The 12,991-nt window shown below is 47.8% G+C and overlaps 1 protein-coding gene across 1 annotated transcript in view; it reads right to left on the bottom strand.

Moving 5' to 3' along the window:
* The window catches only part of LOC148513791 (uncharacterized), a 36,202-nt gene extending 25,494 nt beyond the window's left edge, over positions 1-10,708 (bottom strand). The window contains exon 1 of the mRNA XM_088481426.1: positions 10,675-10,708. The gene's annotated coding sequence lies outside the window, so the exon portion shown is untranslated. The remainder of the gene's footprint in view (positions 1-10,674) is intronic.
* Between the last annotated feature and the right edge of the window lie 2,283 nt (positions 10,709-12,991).

Genomic DNA, 12,991 nt, shown 5'->3' with positions numbered 1-12,991 from the left:
CTCACTCGGCTGTGGACAGTGAAGAGGGAGGGTGGGAGTTAGGGCTGGCTGGGCTGTGTAGTGTAGTGTAGTGTAGTGCAGAGTAGTGTTGTGCTGTGCTGTGCTGCTGTTGTCCACTACTTCAAAGTCCATAGGGGCTGGCTGTGTTGTGCTGTGCTGCTGTTGTTAATAGGGGCTGTGTCCACTACTTCAAAGTCCATAGGGGCTGGCTGGACTGTGTTGTGCAGTCAGTTCTCCATAGGGGCTGTGTCCACTCCAAAGTCCTGTGCAGTGTCCCAGTCCTAAAGGGGTGCTGTAGTGTTGTCCAGGGGGTGCTCTGTCCATCAGGGGTGCTCCCCCCAAGTGCTAAAAAAATAATATTTTTTGTGTGTTTGTGAATTGTGTGCGCAGTAGCCGCACGTGCATCAACAAAGTAGTGCCAAGCGTGCGCCTGTGTCATAAGTAAAGGGCCGGCTGGCTTGACCGTTAAAGGGTGCTGTAACCCCCAAAGTACACTCCAGTCCAAACCAAAAAAAAATTATTTTCTGTGTTTGTGAATTGTGTGCGCAGTAGCCGCACGTGCTTCAACAAAGTAGTGCCAAGCGTGCGCCTGTGTCATAAGTAAAGGGCCGGCTGGCTTGACCATTAAAGGGTGCTGTAACCCCCAAAGTACACTCCAGTCCAAACCCAAAAAAAAAATATTTTCTGTGTTTGTGAATTGTGTGCGCAGTAGCCGCACGTGCATCAACAAAGTAGTGCCAAGCGTGCGCCTGTGTCATAAGTAAAGGGCCGGCTGGCTTGACCGTTAAAGGGTGCTGTAACCCCCAAAGTACACTCCAGTCCAAACCAAAAAAAAATATATTTTCTGTTTGTGAATTGTGTGCGCAGTAGCCGCACGTGCATCAACAAAGTAGTGCCAAGCGTGCGCCTGTGTCATAAGTAAAGGGCCGGCTGGCTTGACCGTTAAAGGGTGCTGTAACCCCCAAAGTACACTCCAGTCCAAACCAAAAAAAAAAATATTTTCTGTGTTTGTGAATTGTGTGCACAGTAGCCGCACGTGCATCAACAAAGTGGTGCCAAGCGTGCGCCTGTGTCATAAGTAAAGGGCCGGCTGGCTTGACCGTTAAAGGGTGCTGTAACCCCCAAAGTACACTCCAAACCAAATAACAAAATATTTTTTCTGTGTTTGTGAATTGTGTGCGCAGTAGCCGCACGTGCATCAACAAAGTAGTGCCAAGCGTGCGCCTGTGTCATAAGTAAAGGGCCGGCTGGCTTGACCGTTAAAGGGTGCTGTAACCCCCAAAGTACACTCCAAACCAAAAAAATATATATTTTCTGTGTTTGTGAATTGTGTGCGCAGTAGCCGCACGTGCATCAACAAAGGAGCAGCGCCTAGCGTGCGCCTGTGTCCCATAAGTAAAGAGCCGGCTGGCTCATTTCTTAAAGGCTGGTGTAACCCACAAAGTGCACTACTCTCCAGCAAAAATAAAAAAATATTTTCTGTGTTTAGCCGCACGTATATATCAAATCGATATAACATAAATGGAGGACCAAACATTCTCCGATAAAAATAAAATAGAGAAAGATCAAGAACCACTTCCTCCTAGTGCTGAAGCTGCTGCCACTAGTCATGACATAGACGATAACATGCCATCAACGTCGTCTGCAAAGGCCGATGCCCAATGTCATAATAGAGGGCACATACAATCCCAAATGACAAAGTTCAGGAAAATGACCTTGAAAAAAACATTTAAATCAGCTGAAGAGAATCGTAAAACTGGCCAATATGCCATTTACGACACGGAGTGGCAAGGAACGGCTAAGGTCGATCCCTAGTATGTTCATGACTAGTGGTTCAGCTTCACATGACGATGGAAGCCCTCCTCCCACTAAAAAAATCAAAAGAGTTAAGCTGGCAAAAGCACAGCGAACTGTGCTTTCTAAGAAGATATCACAAATCCCCAAGGAGAGTCCAAGTGTGGTGGTGGTTGCGATGCCTGACCTTCCCAGCACTGGACGGGAAGAGGTGGCTCTTTCCACCATTTGCATGCCCCCTGCAAGTGCTGAAAGGAGCACCCACAGTCCACTTGCTGATATGCAAATTGAAGATGTCACTGTTGAAGTACAACAGGATGAGGATACTGGTGTAGCTGGCGCTGAGGAGGAAGTTGGCGAGGAGGATTCTGATGGTGATGTGGTTTGTTTAAATCAGGCTCCGGGGGAGACAGTTGTTGTCCGTGGGATGAAAAAGCCCATCACGGTCATGCCTGGGCAGAAGACCAAACATTCCACCTCTTTGGTCTGGCAATATTTCTATCCAAATCCGGACAACAACTGTCTTGCCATATGTACCATATGTAAAGGTGAAATAAGTAGGGGTAGGGACGTCAACCACCTAGGAACATCCTCCCTTATACGGCACCTGCAGCGCGTTCATAAAAAGTTACTGTCAAGTTCAGAAACTTTGGCTAAGACCGTAAGCAGTCCAAGGACACCTAAATCCCGTTGTCCTGTTGTATCCAAGCGCCTGCAAACCACACCGTCAACTCCCTCCTCGTCAATTTCCTCCTTAGTCAGGATCGGAAGTAGTCCTGCAGGCCATGTCACTGGCATGACTGACTCTCCTATCCGGGATTCCTCCGGAGGATCCTGCATTGCTACGCCTACTGCTGCCGCTGCTGCTGTTGCTGCTGCTGGGAGTCGTTCATCATCCCAGAGAGGAAGTAGGAACACCACTACTTTTACTAAACAATTGACCCTCCAACAGTCCTTAGCGAGGAGGATGAAGTACGACAGCAGTCATCCTGAAGCAAAACGTATAACTGAGGCCTTGACTGCTATGTTGGTGTTAGATGTGCATCCGGTATCCGCCATTAGTGCAGTGGGATTTAGACAATTGATGGAGGTAGTGTGTCCCCGGTTCCAAATCCCGTCTAGATTCCACTTCACTAGGCAGGCGATACCGAGACTGTACAGAAACGTCAGAAAAAGTGTCCTCAGTGTCCTGAAAAATGCAGTTGTACACAATGTCCACTTAACCACGGACATGTGGACAAGTGGAACAGGGCAGACTAAGGGCTATATGACTGTGACAGCCCACTGGGTAGATGTATCACCTTACGCAGCAACAGCAGCAGCGTCACCAGTAGCAGCTTCTCAGAAACGCCAGCTCGTTCCAAGGCAGGCTACGCTGTGTATCACCGGTTTCAGTAAGAGGCACACCGCCGACAACCTCTTAGAGAAACTGAGGGAAATCATCGCCCAGTGGCTTACCCCACTTAGACTCTCCTGGGGATTTGTGATATCTGACAATGCCACCAATATTGTGCGGGCATTACATCTGGGCAAATTCCAGCACGTCCCATGTTTTGCTCACACAATAAACTTGGTGGTGCAGAATTTTCTGAAAAGTGACAGGGGCGTGCAGGAGACGCTTTGGGTGGCCCGAAAAATTTCTGCCCACTTTCACCATTCAGCGACTGCGTGCCGAAGACTGGAGCGCCAGCAAACACTCTTGAACCTGCCCCGCCATCATCTGAAGCAAGAGGTTGTGACGCGGTGGAACTCAACCCTCTATATGCTTCAGAGGATGGAGGAGCAGCAAAAGGCCATACAAGCCTATACATCCACCTATGACATAGGCAAAGGAGGGGGTATGCACCTGACTCAAGCGCAGTGGAGAATGAATTCCGTGTTGTGCAAGGTTCTCCAGCCCCTTTGAACTTGCCACACGTGAAGTCAGTTCAGACACTGCCAGCTTGAGTCAGGTCATTCCCCTCATCAGGCTTTTGCAGAAGCAGCTGGAGAAAGTGAAGGAGGAGCTAAGACGGAGCGATTCCGCTCGCCATGAGGGACTTGTGGATGAAGCCCTTCACTCGCTTTGCCAGGATTCCAGGGTGGTCAATCTGTTGAAATCAGACCACTACATTTTGGCCACCGTGCTCGATCCTAGGTTTAAAGCCTATGTGGTGTCTCTCTTTCCGGCCGACACAAGCCTGCAGAGGTGCAAAGACCTGCTGGTGAACACACTGTCAGCTGAAGCGGAACGTGACACGTCAACAGCTCCTTCTTCATTTTCTCCCGCAACTGGGGCTGCCAGGAAAAAACTTAGGTATCCTAAGCAACCCACTGGCGTTGATGCAGGGCAGGCAGGACCAAGTTTGGACATCTGGTCCGGACTGAAGGACCTGGCAACAATTTCTGACATGTCTACTGTCACTGCATATGATACTGTCACCATTGACAGAATGGTGGAGGATTACATCGGTGACAGCATCCAAGTAGGCATGTCAGACAGTCCATACCTGAACTGGCAGGAAAAAGAGGCAATTTGGAGGCCCCTGTACAAACTGGCTCTATTTTACCTGAGTTGCCCCCCCTCCAGTGTGTACTCCGAAAGAGTGTTTAGTGCAGCCGGGAACCTTGTCAGCGAAAGGAGTAGGAGGTTGCTTCCACAGAATGTGGAGAAGATGATGTTCATCAAAATGAATTATCAGCTCTTCCAGGGAGACCAGCCTCCAGAACGTACAGAGGGACCTGTGGTGGTGGATTCAAGTGGGGACGAGTTAATACTTTGTGAGGATGAGGATGTACACACTGAAGAGGGTGAGGAATCGGTGGATGAGGATGACATCTTGCCTCCGTAGAGCCAGTTTGTGCAGGGACAGATTAATTGCCAGCTTGTTTTGTGGGGGCCCAAACGAACCAATCATTTCAGCCACAGTTGTGTGGCAGACCCTGGCGCTGAAATTATTGGTTTGTTAAAGTGTGCATGTCCTGTTTATACAACATAAGGGTGGGTGTGAGGGCCCAAGGACAATTCCATCTTGCACCTCTTTTTTTTCTTTGCATTATGTACAGTTTGGGGCCTAGTTTTTCAAACTGCCATCCTGTCTGCCACTGCAGTATCATGCCTAGATGGGTCACGTGTTTGTGCCGCCCACTCGTGTCGCTTAGCATAGTCATCCAGCTACCTCGGTGCAACCTTTTGGACATAAAAACACTATTGTGAGGTGTGAGGTGTTCAGAATAGACTGGAAATGAGTGGAAATTAAGGTTATTGAGGTTAATAATAGCATAGGAGCAGAAAAACCTACAAATTCTGTGATTTTAGCTGTTTTTATGCTTTTTAAAAAAAAAATACAGATCCAAAACACAAAACCCAGAACCCAAAACACGGAAGGGTGGTTTTGGCAAAACCAATCCAGATCCAAAACACGAAGAAAGATCCAGATCCAAAACCAAAACACAAAACACGAAAAGTGGCCGGTGCACACCCCTAGTATATATATATATATATGACACCACTGTATAGAACCGGCACTCAAAGGTCCACATGGAAACCTGATGCCCTGTGCCTTCCCCAGCCATAAGTATAGAAACACTCGTCCCTCGCAAGAAAGACACGGGCGGCACTCCACAGAGCACAGAGACGGTGGAGCTCTGAAACGTTGGTGTTCAAATATATGCAATTTTTTCTAAGTCCCGGAGTGCCTCCCATGTCTTTCTTGCAAGGGGGGATTGCATATATATACATATATATACCGTATATATTTAGGGGTCCTGGGGGATGCGCTATGCAACCAATCCAATGACGGCTGAGATGCACAGCATGACGATAGCATCCGGTAGTGTTCCCGCTAGGCTGTTATAGTGAGGTGCCGTGCCGTGCCTCGCCCAATTTTAAAAGGACAAACTGCACCCTGGACTTTTAACAGCGCCCCGCTAAAATCAGCCTGCCCTGTGCCTACCAGCAGGCCGCAGTGTCCCAGTTGCAGTGACCGATCACCGTCGGGTTAATAGAAGCATATTTATACCGTGAGGGAAGAGCTTGGGGGAAGCCCAGCACCTCGGTAAGTGCCGGGCATGCCCCCAAGTGTGATGAATTGTCCTAGTGACACACCCTTCCTGGTTAGCTACACCCACTTTTTGGGAACGCGCACACAGACTCCCTGCCCCGCCCGCGGTCTAGCGGAAACACTAATCCGGCTGCTCTGTGCTGCAGCCAATAAGATCTTGTCCTGTCTCCCCCTCCAATAGAAGATAGAAATGTCATACACTGCAAATGGCTGATGGGGGGGGTGGGGCTGGAAGTCGCTCTACCAAGGCCCAGGATTTCTCTTGGCAACCCTGGCTACATACATTTTCTGAGAAGTATCAGTGTTTTCATCAACAAGTAGATCTTACTAACTTCTTTGGGGCTCATTTACATTTGGATGTAAATCAATTTTGACACGCCTCTCCGATGTAGCTGTACACGCCCACTTTTCTGCCGCGCTCATAGGTGTTTTTTTCACACTCTCCCTGAAATGCTTTTTCAAAAGTAGGCAAGTGCAGTATGCCTCGTATGTTTACCTAAGGTATGGGAATGTGCATCAGGTTTGCACTAAAGACTTGTAAATATTGTATGGGCATTGAAAATTCACATCTGCTAAATGCAGAGACAAAGGGCTCTATTTACTACAATCCGCATTTGTAATGCAGATTGTAGTGTGATATTAACGACTGAATTCGCATTGCGAATTCAGGCAATATCACAGGGATTTACTACAAATCCCTTGCAGGGACAGAGCTTGTAATAAAGCTCTGTCCCTGCGAATCCCCTTCGGAGCCTTATCACGGTATTTTCGCAAAAAATACCGTGATTAAGTGCCCGTGCATGCGCCAACCGGTCGCCGCTGCTACCCCCCCTCCGGCGCTAAGCCCTGCCCCCGGTGCTAAGCCCCGCCCCTCACGATCGCAGACGCCCCGCGACCCCCCTCTCCCTTACTTACACTTACCTGCATGCTCCAGGCCCTCCGGTGATGTTCTCCATTCCTCCGGTCAGGTAATCTCCCATACTGCACTGGCGCCCGATCACCTGATGACTGGGCAGCAGTGCTCTGTGGGAGACCAGCTGACCAGAGGGGAGTCATCACCGGAGCCCCGATCACCGGTCCCTGGAGTCAGGTAAGTAATATTTTTTTTTTTTATATTTTTTTTTATTTTTTTTACAGTGATCAGCTTGCGGTCTGTTTAGACCACACAGCTGATTACTGGGACTGACTCCCGGCTCTGCTCTCCCCGTTAGAGCAGGACAGGAGTCCGGTAACCGAGGGAGACCCTTGATAACGCCACCTCCAGGTGGCGTTATTATCACAGGGCTTTCCCCGATATTTTTTCTCATTTTATTTTTAGTAACTCTGGTCGGATCACATTTCCCATTACAATTATGGGAAATGCGATCTGCTTTACTAAAAATAAGTGATACTTAGGGGTTGCAGTAGAATTTTACGAATTCTACTCCAATTGCTCTGTAATAACTATAGGTGATACTAACATGATAACACCCTTTTCACTTTATTTTAGTAAAAATAATGTTAATAAATAGAGCCCAAAATGCTTAGTGATCTAGTGAAATGCAGATAATTTCTGACACAGTGTCCCTAATGTCAGATATGTGCCTTCAGCCTATGACATTACATGTTAGTTTATGTTTTAGCAGGTTCTAATTGATGCAAAATAATAAAGTTGTAAAAAATTTTCTCATTAAAGCTATCCTTGTATCCCTGTTATTGTTAGACTTTACCATAACTTTAATAGGGATACGGTCAATATCCTGGCAAAGGGGATGCCCGCGCTCAAAATACCAGTGCCACAATCCCAACACCTGTCAGAATCCCGGCATCCCGACCTCTGGTATCCCGAAGGTGAGTAGCGGGGTTAGGGGGAGGGTTACGGTAAGGGGTTACGGTTAGGCACTATAGGGAGGGTTACGGTTAGGCACTAGGGGGGGTCGTTAGGGATAGAAGAAGGGTGAGGATTCCTACCGATAGGTGTCAGTGGGCCTGATTCAGACCTGCTCACGAGCGGGTCAATGGTGGCCCAGTGCGCGTGCGCACGACGGAGCCGGGTCCATCGTGCGCATGCGCGAGACCCGGATAGCGACGGGCAAACCGTCGCTCCGGGCCTCGTACCAAAGGGGGCGTGCTGTCGATGTTGAGTGACAGCATGCCCCCTTTGGTGGGCGTGCCGGGGGCGTGGCTGCCCAGACGGAGGCGTTCCCATGGGAAATACAGGATACCGGCGTAGTGATTTTGACCGCCGGGATCCCGAGCGTCGACACCCGTGTCAATTTAATTGTTTTCATAGAATGTAATATGTCAGAAATATACTGTATGTGTATAGTTCATTCTATTCTTGTGTGATTTTGTTAAGAGCACCTTTATTGCTTTTATATTAGCTGCGCCTAATTATTGTATCTAATAGCAATTATGGACCTAATTCAGAGATGTACTCAAACCCAATGGTTTGTAGGCATGCTGAGGCCTGGGGTCTGACGCAGATTTCCTGGCCCGGCAGAGGCGTTCCGATGGCCAGTATGAGTAAACTTAGGTTTACTCAGATGGCCGATGGTTGTGACTATATCGACTGATGGTTGTGATGGTGATCCGATGCTGCATCTTCAGACACAGCACCCTGATCTGCGATGGCGGCAGGACGTGCCTTTTGTCATCCTGTGGCACTAGCATATTAGCTGTACGGTATTGCACAGACACTATGTACACGTATGATCAGGCCCTATATTCATTACAAATGTTTTGCTTTGCACATATTGGGGGTACAAGTAATGCTAATAGACTACCAATAAATACTTATGATTGAGAACCACTAATGTAAATTATAAAGAAACATTACTTATAGAAGCCTGAATCTATTTGGGACAAAGGGCTCTATTTACTACAATCCGCATTGGTAATGCAGATTGTAGTGTGATATTACTGACTGAATTCGCATTGCGAAGGCAATATCGCAGGGATTTACTACAAATCCCTTGCAGGGACAGAGCTTGCGATAAAGCTCTGTCCCTGCGAATCCCCCTCGGAGCCTTATCACGGTATTTTCGCAAAAACTAACGTGATTAAGTGCCCGCGCATGCGCCGATCGGCCGCCGCTGCTAACCCCCCTCTGGCGCTAAGCCCCGCCCACGATGCTAAGCCCCACCCCCGCGATCGCGGACCCCCCCATCCCCCCTCCCCGCGACCCCCCTTCCCTTAATTATACCTACCTGCATGCTCCGGGCCTCCGGTGATGGTCTCCATTCCTCCGGTCAGTGATCTCCCATACTGCACTGGGGACCGATCACCTGATGACCGGGCCACAGTGCACTGTGGGAGACCAGCTGACCGGAGGGGAGACATCACCGGAGGTCCGATCACCGGTCCCTGGAGTCAGGTAAGTAATTTTTTTTTTACTATTTTTTTTTTTCTTTTTTTTCCAGTAATCAGCTTGCGGCCTGTTTAGACCACACAGCTGATTACAGGGACCGACTCCCGGTTCTGCTCTCCCCGATAGAGCAGGCCAGGAGTCCGGTAACCGGGGGAGACCCTGGATAATGCCACCTCCAGGTGGCGTTATTATCACAGGGCTTTCCCCCGTATTTTTTCACATTTTATTTTTAGAAACTTTGGCCAGATCACATTTCCCATTACAGTTATGGGAAATGCGATCTGCTTTACTAAAAATAAGTGATACTTAGGGGTTGGAGTAGAATTTTACGAATTCTACTCCAATTGCCCTGTAATAACTATAGGTGATACTAAAATAATGTGAAATGGGTGTGAAAACACCCTTTTTCACATTATTTTAGTAAAAATAATGTTGATAAATAGAGCCCAAAAAGAGCAATTTTCTAGCTGTGCATCATGCTTTGGGCGTGCCTGGCAGTCAGTGGTACTAGAAATATAATCCAGAAAATAAATAATAACTGTGCAATTATATGTCCTATAAATACAACATGAGCCTGATTCAGCAAGGAATGCAGTTGCTAATATGCTCGCAATCGGCCGATTGTTGCATTCTGCGCATGCGTATGCATTCGTGTGTCTGTGCGCAAACCGCCCACTGCGATTGGGACTGCGATCACAGAGACTACGCAGACCCATCGCAGAGTTATTGACAGGAAGTGCCTTTTGTGGGTAGTGATGGGGGGGTGGTCGGCGAAACGCAGGCGTGTCAGTGCATTCGAACGCCGTTGCAGGGGTGTGCATAAATTATCCAGACGCAGTCTGAGGACTCACCGTGTGTGATGATGTTAGCAATTAGAGTAAGGTCAGAGCTTGTGCAAGTGTGCGTGAGGCTGCGATGGTACTCGATGTTACCGATGGTTTTACAGTCTTGCTAAGGATAATGTGGGTAAGGTAAGGTGGGCATCCCTGTGTAGCGCTGCGACTGCATAGCGATCGCAGTGGATTAGCATATCATTACAGTCAGACTGCGTGAGTACTGGCAGCCGCGATCGTAGTTGCGATCTGTAATGAATCAGGCCCAATGTCATAACAAGATTACTGAAAAAGACAATTATCAGCTATGTGATCAACAAAACTACCATTTATACAGTGCTTTGTTCTGATGGTGCTCAGAGGTATCATTATTAATTCTCAGAGATACAGCCAGAAACCAAATCAGTGCAATTATTTCAAAGATGAATAAAATAAGTGTCCACACTATGGAATCTACTATAATCCTCCATCAGTTTGTACTTTGAAACTTTGACTCCCGGCAGCTTTTCTCAAAAAAAAACAACCCTCTGCATATAATGTATATATACATTTTACTAACTACAATTACTCCATGAAAGATCTGATTCTAGTATTTAGCTGATGTTTATTTGTTTATATACATGTTCTCCAAAAGACACTTTAACAATAAACTTACGTTGTCTGTCTGCTACGTTCCAATCCAGGGAAAAATAGAATGGAGTTAGTTTCAGTTTCACAGATAGTGAGTCTGCCTCTTATATACAGTAACTGTGCAGGGTGTGGCCTGTTCTCTCTCATGTACTCTGAGCCCTACAGGAATTTCATATGCATACACTGGGTCTGATTCTGCAAGGAATGGACACAGGCAGCTTTGCAATTGCGATCCTTGCAGATATAGTAATGCAGCAGGAGGCATCACGCCTCCTGTGCATTACTTATCCGAGTTGTGTTGTCCAACGCAGCATCAGATAATCTGCGTACCATTGGCCGGCTGCGGTGACCCAAAAGGTCCCGCAGCCGTCCGCCGCAGTTTAGAGGAAGAGGCCAGGAAATCTGTCAGCCGATGGAGATCCTGGCTTCTTCCCTCCCCCGCAATGACGGCGACACACCTCCATTTCAGGAAACAGAGGGCATCACCACCCATTCCCCACCCACAAATGGCAGCAGACTGTCAGTCACTGCCAGTCTGCTGCCAGTCTGCGAGCGGCCCACAGAGTCTGTGACTTTGGAGACAGCAGCCATGTGTAAATAGGCTAATGCTGCAGGAGCATCTGAAGGAAGAAGACGCCTCCTGTCAGTATCTGCGATCCGAGTGCAGTTACAATACGCAGCAGCGGATCAACATCGCGAACAACGGTGGCGACATTTCCAGTATTAGCTATCTGATTAAGCTAAAGCTTAAAGGGTAAGGGGGCTTGGACTGCACACACTCATTTTAAACATAATAAGAGCTGCTACCATGCTGAGACAATGCAGGGGACAAAGAATACAGGAGCACACTCTGAGTGCTAAGAACAATGAAAGTCAAAATAGTCCTGATAAACTCTACAATTAAAATGGAGAATAAGTGAGGTAGTTATACAAGTTAGGCCAAAAATGTTTGCCCATCCACCACGTTAAGATTAGGGGTGTGCACCGGCCACTTTTCGTGTTTTGTGTTTTGGTTTTGGATCTGGATCTTTCTTCGTGTTTTGGATCTGGATTGGTTTTGCCAAAACCACCCTTCCGTGTTTTGGGTTCTGGGTTTTGTGTTTTGGATCTGTATTTTTTTGAAAAAAAGCATAAAAACAGCTAAAATCACAGAATTTGTAGGTTTTTCTGCTCCTATGCTATTATTAACCTCAATAACCTTAATTTCCACTCATTTCCAGTCTATTCTGAACACCTCACACCTCACAACAGTGTTTTTATGTCCAAAAGGTTGCACCGAGGTAGCTGGATGACTATGCTAAGAGATACGAGTGGGCGGCACAAACACGTGGCCCATCTAGGAGTGGCACTGCAGTGGCAGACAGGATGGCAGTTTGAAAACCTAGGCCCCAAACTGTACATAATGCAAAGAAAAAAAAGAGGTGCAAGATGGAATTGTCCTTGGGCCCTCCCACCCACCCTTATGTTGTATAAACAGGACATGCACACTTTAACAAACCAATCATTTCAGCGCCAGGGTCTGCCACACAACTGTGGCTGAAATGATTGGTTAGTTTGGGCCCCCACAAAACAAGCTGGCAATTAATCTGTCCCTGCACAAACTGGCTCTACGGAGGCAAGATGTCATCCTCATCCACCGATTCCTCACCCTCTTCAGTGTGTACATCCTCATCCTCACAAAGTATTAACTCGTCCCCACTTGAATCCACCACCACAGGTCCCTCTGTACGTTCTGGAGGCTGGTCTCCCTGGAAGAGCTGATAATTCATTTTGATGAACATCATCTTCTCCACATTCTGTGGAAGCAACCTCCTATGCCTTTCGCTGACAAGGTTCCCGGCTGCACTAAACACTCTTTCGGAGTACACACTGGAGGGGGGGCAACTCAGGTAAAATAGAGCCAGTTTGTACAGGGGCCTCCAAATTGCCTCTTTTTCCTGCCAGTACAGGTATGGACTGTCTGACATGCCTACTTGGATGCTGTCACCGATGTAATCTTCCACCATTCTGTCAAAGGTGACAGTATCATATGCAGTGACAGTAGACATGTCAGAAATTGTTGCCAGGTCCTTCAGTCCGGACCAGATGTCCAAACTTGGTCCTGCCTGCCCTGCATCACCACCAGCGGGTTGCTTAGGATACCCAAGTTTTTTCCTGGCAGCCCCAGTAGCGGGAGAAAATGAAGAAGGAGCTGTTGACGTGTCACGTTCCGCTTCAGCTGACAGTGTGTTCACCAGCAGGTCTTTGCACCTCTGCAGGCTTGTGTCGGCCGGAAAGAGAGACACCACATAGGCTTTAAACCTAGGATCGAGCACGGTGGCCAAAATGTAGTGGTCTGATTT

This window comes from Taudactylus pleione, unplaced genomic scaffold (genome assembly GCF_031769625.1).
Source record: "Taudactylus pleione unplaced genomic scaffold, aTauple2 ptg000270l, whole genome shotgun sequence".
Taxonomy (NCBI): Eukaryota; Metazoa; Chordata; class Amphibia; order Anura; family Myobatrachidae; genus Taudactylus; species Taudactylus pleione.
Note: the sequence above shows the minus strand (reverse complement) of the source record. Positions and strands in the feature narration are given on the sequence as shown.